This window comes from Lemur catta, chromosome 8 (assembly GCF_020740605.2).
Source record: "Lemur catta isolate mLemCat1 chromosome 8, mLemCat1.pri, whole genome shotgun sequence".
NCBI lineage: Eukaryota > Metazoa > Chordata > Mammalia > Primates > Lemuridae > Lemur > Lemur catta.
In genome coordinates, this window is record NC_059135.1 from 28,774,333 (window position 1) to 28,781,612 (window position 7,280).

The 7,280-nt window shown below is 43.0% G+C and overlaps 1 pseudogene across 1 annotated transcript; it reads right to left on the minus strand.

Moving 5' to 3' along the window:
• Positions 1-6,203: 6,203 nt before the first annotated feature.
• LOC123643281 lies at positions 6,204-7,071 on the minus strand (annotated as a pseudogene). Its single transcript, XR_006736744.1, has one exon. The product of XR_006736744.1 is annotated as a 60S ribosomal protein L7-like (transcript).
• Between the last annotated feature and the right edge of the window lie 209 nt (positions 7,072-7,280).

Consider the following 7,280-nt stretch of genomic DNA (forward strand, 5'->3'; position numbering starts at 1 on the left):
TCAGACATGACACAAATTTTACCCCCAAGTGAAGGATAGAAGGAAGGGAGGATGGGTAGAAGTATTCCAGACCTCAGTGCAGCCTGAAAGGCTTGGCAAGATCGTCAGGGGTTTTGAGCTGGGAATTCCTGCAGTGCACTGTCATTGGTTGGGAGCAGCCACGGGAAGCAAGACCTCAGCATAAACAAGATGCATAGACTGAGTGTCTGTGTCCCCCTAAAGTTCATATATTGAAACCTAATCCCCAATGTGATAGTTTGGAGGTGGAGCCTCTGGCAGGTGACTAGGTCACAAGAGCACAGCCCTCATGAATGGGATTAGTGCCCTGATAAAAGAGGCCCAGGGAGCTTCCTCCCTCCCTCCCATCACATGAGGACACAGAGAGAGGATGGCTGTCAACGAACCAGGAAGTACCTTGATCTTGAACTTCCCAGACTCAAGAACTGCAAGAAATAAATGTTTGTTGTTTATAAGGCACTCAATTTATGGTATTCTGTTATAGCTGCCTGAATGGACACAGGGCAATGGATGTTGAAGTGCAGCCACTTGGGCCCTTGGTCCAGGACACTCCTCTCAGCAGGGAGCCTGTGAGGTTCACTCTCATGGATGCTGTAGTCCACCCCTAGTGCCATGAGCATCCACTTCTCCACATAGGTTCAGGCAGCTCCTCTATGACAATTCCTGTGGGCCTTTATTTCTGAGGGAAAACTTAGAAGAGAGGGATTAATGGGATGGACAACAACCCCCATCACTGCAATTGATCTCAAGGCAACAACAGATTCTCCTCTCCTCCCTCCTCCCTTACCTGTTCTAAATTCCTTATCCTCATCCTCAGCTATCACCTTGGCCATTCTTGATGGCTTACCTGGTGGCATGACCTTAATTCCTGATGGGTCTGAGCCCTTGGGAACCATACTTTTCACAGTTCTGGGTCATTACACATGTTTGTTCACAGTTACAATGAGGCAAGAATCCACCCAAGCAGATCACGTGTGTTCCACCTGTATTCCTCCCTGTACCCATTGTGGAAAAACAGCCTACCACCTTTTATCTCTACCTGTATGGTGTCTCTGCTTTCTGACTGCTGGTCCTTGGAAACAGAACTCCAAAGTGTCCTGATGACAGCTGTAATATGTAGCTAAATGGGATCCCTGCTGTGTCTTCTAGCAAGAATGTGCTCCCTTTGGGGGGGCAAAGTGGCAGAGACAGGAAGCACAAAATCCCCCAATGGGTCATGGGGACCTATGGTAAATGGGCCCACTCTGCTTCCACCCCTTCATTCCTGGACTCATGTTCCCTTACTACTGGGAATATGGCACCATATATTAGTCCCTGATTTAATAAAGGCATTACATCTTTAAGGATGATACTCCATTATTTCAAAGTGTTCCTCCAAGATGACACTTTAGCTGCACCTGTTGATGGCTATTGCAGCATTTTATGAGGCTGGCAGCCTCTTGGATATGCAATATGAATCTCATGGACATGAGCCCATTCCAAACATCCTTTGATGTAAAGTAGGTCCTTTGGTCAGATGCTATGCATAGTGGAATTCTATGCATGTGGAGTAGGCATTCTATAATATAAGTTCCTAAATAATAGTGTTGATATGCTGCTTTGCAGGAAGAACAAGCAAAGTCATCCTCAGAATGGGTATCTTTCCCTGTGAGGATGAACCATTGGCCCTTCTAGGATATAAAGTTCTCAATGTTGCTACAAAGTTGTGCCACATGAGAGGCTCAGTTTTGGTAATGATTTGGACACTCATTAATAGCAGTAACTAGATCTACCTTGGTAAGTGAAAGTTCATACTACTGGGCCAATGTGTCATCCCCATCTCTTCTACTCTATTCACATGTCCATCATACCAGTTCTGGGGTGAGCAGTGATGAATGCTGGCCAAATAATTTTGTTCACTTGGTTGTTCAGTGCTTCTTCCATGCTTTCGGGTGGGCATTAATGAGAGATACAAAATCTTTGTACTTTGTGCTCATTTCCATATGTCTAGCCAAGACTCCATCCTGGACCTCCTTTTCTCCAACCTTCCAATCCTTTTCCTTCCAGGGACTTGACTAGATTGCCAGGCCATTGGCCACCTCCCAGGATCTATATTCTCATTTCAGGCCACTCCTCCTCCCTTCCACACAAGTGGATGACCTGGTGCATGGCTCACAGCTATGCCCATTGGGAAGATATTTCCTCCCCACTGTCCTTCAGGGCCACCCCAAATGAGGCATAATGCTGCCACTGTCAACTTTCAGTTTGTACCCAAGGACCAAGCTGAGCCACCCGTAAACAAAACTCTGGCCTTTTCCTCCTCTTTCAGCTAACCAGCTGAAATATCCATTTGTAGTACCAGATTTCACTATAGGTACAAGCTAAGGGAAGGGTCTCCTGTTCAACTGTGGTGGGTGACATGAGGGTCTGGGCCACCTGCTCATGCAGCTTACTCATGTCCTCTAATTCTTCTGGGTCCATCTCAGATTTAACATTTCCATCTTATGATAGATTGCTTCTGGGCCCCTGTGACTCTATGGCTCAGTAGATCCAACAGAACCCAGTTTATAATGGGAAGTTCCAGAAGCATGGTCATGTGGAGTCCTACAGTCAAGTTTTCTACCTCTTTCATGGTCTAGTAACAAATCAAGAGCTATTTCTCAAAGGATATATAATTTCCTGCTGCAAATGGCATGGCTCTAGAATCCCAGAGGTCTGCATTATGATTCTTCTGCTGGAACTTACTATAAACTCCACACTGCATCTTTTTCCACCACTGATTCTTTGACACTATAGGACCTGATAGATCATATGACCCAAAGGCAGGGCAGGTTGCATCACAGCCTAGGCATGCTGCAGTGTCCTTTCCTGCTCTGAACTATACTCTAAGCCCAGGTGGGAACAGTATCCCTAAATGTGGAGTATTTTGCCTCCAGAACTTAAAGAGGCTTACCAGATGCTCTTTCATGTGTGTGTGTGTGTGTGTGTGTGTGTGTGTGTGTGTGTGTGTGTGTGTGTGTATGATAGGGGACACAAGATGCACCAATTGTCTTTTGCTTTGAAGGACATATCCAAGCATGCCCATAACCATTGGATCCCTAAAAATCTTCACTAAAGTGACTAGCCCTGAATCTTCCCACCCACTAGAGCACATATGTTTTCCCAAAATCCAGCATATTAGTCACCTCTTGCTCCACCTGTCCAATCATAATGATGTTGTCAATGTAATAGATTAGTGTGATGCTCCATGGGGTCTCCAGGCAATCCACACCTCTTCAGACTACACCATAACAGAGGGTAAGAAAAACACAGCCCTGAGAAAAAATTGTAAATAAATATTGTTACCCATCCCTTGTGATTGTAAACTGTTTCTGATCCTCTTTCCTAATTGGAATGGAACAGAACACATTTGCCAAATCAGTGGCTGTATACCATGAGCCTGAGGCCTTATGATACCATATCTGGTACAGCAACTACACTTTGGGCTGCTACTGGATTAAAGTCTATGTCAGTCTACAGGACTACCAGAATCCATCCAGTTTCAAAAGGGATCAAAATGGTAAATTAAACAGAGATGTAGTAGGAACCACTACCCCTGCATCCTTTAGGCCTTTAACAATGGCATTAATCTCCACCATCCTCTCACCCCAAAATATATTTTTGGATTTATTATATTGGATGGAGTGAGGGGAGGCTTGGACAATTTCAAAGGTTTCCATCTGGACTACTTTGATAGCTCTTATTCTACAGACCAGGAAACCTCTGTGGGTGTTACTACAATTTCCAAACATGTCTATCCTAATTGTGCATTCGGGGACTAGAAAACCCACCCTCTGGGTGAGTTCTTCAGGACCCTATTTATTACCTGACCCTCATGAGCTCTCACTCTAATGGGATGTCATGATAACACTCTGGGTCTCCATCAGTGTCAGCTCAGACACAATGTCCATTAATCCTAAACATGACCAGTTATTTACCTGTCTCACATCTAAGTAAGTGGTCATAAGCCCCTTGGGGAAGGATGAGGGACATTTTCACAGTATATTCTTGCCATAGTACAGAAGGGTCCTTGTCCCTAGGTACCAGGCCACCTCCTTAATCAGTGGGTTACAAATCTGAAGGTTGGCTCAGGTCCAGGAATTGAGCAAGGAATTGTGACTTTTTATTGTAGCAATTGCCCTCAACCTCCCAATCCTCTATTTTTAACTTTAGTTTTTCTTACAGTCATTCTCCTGGCTTCCCAGAGCTCCATCATCCTCACAAATATTAACAAGCTCAGCTCTGTGACTGCCTCTTTCCATAATCCCTGACCTGCAAAGGAGGAAACCCCTGAGATGCTGATGTCCCTCTGACCAGCACATTCCTTGTGTCCTTTGCAAATGATTTATCCTCTGTTTCCTACCACAAAACACCATCCCCTAGTGGGTCTTCTGGTCTCAGATTATATATTCATTCCAGCATGCCCACTTCCTCAGTCCCTTTATTCCTTCCCCCACCATCTGCCAGGGCATTTCCACTCATGAGTGTTGGCCATCGTTTTATCCAGGCTTCTAAGAGCCACCCAGCAATGAGTTTACCCCATCCTCTAACAACTTTGGTGTTAAATATCATTTCTCAATAAAGTGCCCTTATATCAATGAGTTCTTGCTTATTCAGTCTTATATTCCAGCCCCCTTGGTAAAGCACCCTCAAAATCCAATCCCAGGAGTATTCTCCTGGCACCTGCCAACACATGCTGGCTAATTATTGCAATTCTTTGGGCATAGAGTCTCTTTCTTAACTTACCAAGCCCAGCATGACCTCACTATGGTATACTGGAGCTTAACCCTAGTTACTGGGTTGGCAGGCAAGAGAGGAGGTGCATGCAGGTCCTGAGATGACACCTGTTACAGGGGTGAGATTTCTACAGCATCTTCTAGCCCTGTAGAACTACTAGCCCTTAATATGGAAGGTGGGACACCTCTGCAAGCCCAGAGGGTCTGAGGAAGTTGAAGAATCAACATACTCAGGGCACCATCCACATGTCCCCATCCCATGTTTCAGTATTCTACATTTTCCCACCAGGTGCCTGACCTTTGCATAATATACCTGCTTTGACTGAGCATTCAAATATCTCCAGGGCTCTGCAATTCTAACAATTAGGTCTTCAGTCTGCCCCTCAGCTACATCTGTCTTACTACAGGGGATATGGCCTCATTGAGAGCTACCACAAAATTTCTCTGGCTCACACACTTAAGCAATAAACTTTGCTAACATTCCTCAGTCTGCCAATATTCTTCTGTGGGGCATTAATACAACTCAGGAGTAACCAGCCAACTCCACTGTCTCTGTGTGCATTATTCCCCCCACATTTTTTAATAGCTTCGATCATTTCACCTTACTCAGCACTCCCCTACCCCCGGACATTTTCCCAGGCCACGACTATTGAAATGTTTACCAACTGAGCCTCCATACTTAATTTTCTTTTTTAAGATTAATTTCCAACTGTAAGTCCTAGTCAGAGCAGTCAGGCAAGAGAAAGAAATAAAAGGCATCAAAATTGCAAAAGAGGAAACCAAATTGTTCCTCTTCACCAATGGTAGGATCTTCTATCTAGAAAAACCTAAAGACTTCACCAAAAACCTCTTAGACTTGATAGATGAATTCAGTAAAGTTACAGGATACGAAATCTACATACAAAAATCAGTAGCATTTCTATACACCAATAATGATCTAGCCAAGAAAGAAATCAAGAAGGCAATATTATTTATAATAGCAACCAGAAAATAAATACCTAGGAATAAATTTAACCAAGGAAGTGAAAGATCTCTGCAAGGAAAACTACAAAACACTGATGAAAGAAATTGAAGATGACAGAAACAAATGGGAAAAGCATCCCACACTCACATTGTGAAGAATTAATATCATTAAAATTACCATATTAATCAAAGCAATCTACAAATTCAATGCAATCATTATCAAAATACCAATGTCCTTCTTCACAGAATTAGAAAAAAAATCCTAAAACTCATATGGAAGCAAAAAAGGGCCCAAATAGTCAAAGCAATCCTGAACAAAAAGAACAAAGCTGCAGGTGTCCACATTACCTGTTTCAGAGTATGTTACAAGGCTACAGTAACTAAAATGGTATGGTATTGGTGTAGAAATAGACACATAGACCACTGGAACAGAATAGAGAACTCATAAATAGAGCCACATATTTTTTTTTTTGAAAGCAATCACTGTTTATTAACTGAGCAGATTACAAAAATAATCATGGTAGACACCTTAGTTCATTCTTCTAATAAGCCTGTTGATCTGGTCTTCCCTGTTGCCAGCATCTCCACCTTCTACAAAATGGGTTGTCTTTTTCTTCATTCCACCCCATGGAGATGATAATTTGAAGGGCCACAGGAAATTATTTGCTTCTTTGAAGCGTTTCCCAACAGTATAGATCTCATGAATCAGATCTTCCATGCAGCATGCAGATGATGTCGTATTTACCAAGAGATCGAGCAATCAAAGCGTTATCTGTCAACGCAATTCGTTTCTTATTGATTTTGCCATAACCACGCTTGTAGATTAGTTCATTTACTGACTTCAAGTTTGGGTACCCCCATGCAATATATGGTTCTACAATCCTCAGCATGTTAATTGAAGCCTTGTTGAGCTTAACAAAGGTTCCATTGAAGATCTGACGAAGGTGAAGAAGCTGCAACACCTTTCGGACCTTTGGCTCACACCATTGATACCTCGGATCCTGATGACGAACGCCAATTTGGGTTCTGCAGGTACATAAAAGTTGCCCGCTTTTCTCGCCATCCTAGCCATTTGAATCTCAGTTCTGTACATCTGCCTGTATTCCTTGTGATAATGCTTAGCTTTTTCATAGATAAGCTTCTTCCTTGCCTTTTGAAGCATCTTTTGGGCAAACTTGTTTCTCAGGCATTTGATCTTCAGCTCTGCGAAATTCCTTCACTTTTTCTTAAGGGTTTCTGGCACAGCAGGAACCTTCTTTTTCTTCTCTTCGACACCCTCCATGGTTCCAGCCGGAAAAGAGCTAGAGCCACATATTTACAGCCAACTGATCTTCAACAAAGCCAACAAGAAAGGATGGGGAAAGGATACCCTCTTCAATAAATGGTGCTGGGAAAATCAGATAGTCACATTCAGAAGAATGAAACTGGACCCCTGTCTCTCACCATATACAAAAATAAACTCAAAATAGATTAAAGACTTAAACATAAGACCTGAAACTGTAAAAATATTATAAGAAAATCTAGGGAAAACTTTACTGGACATAG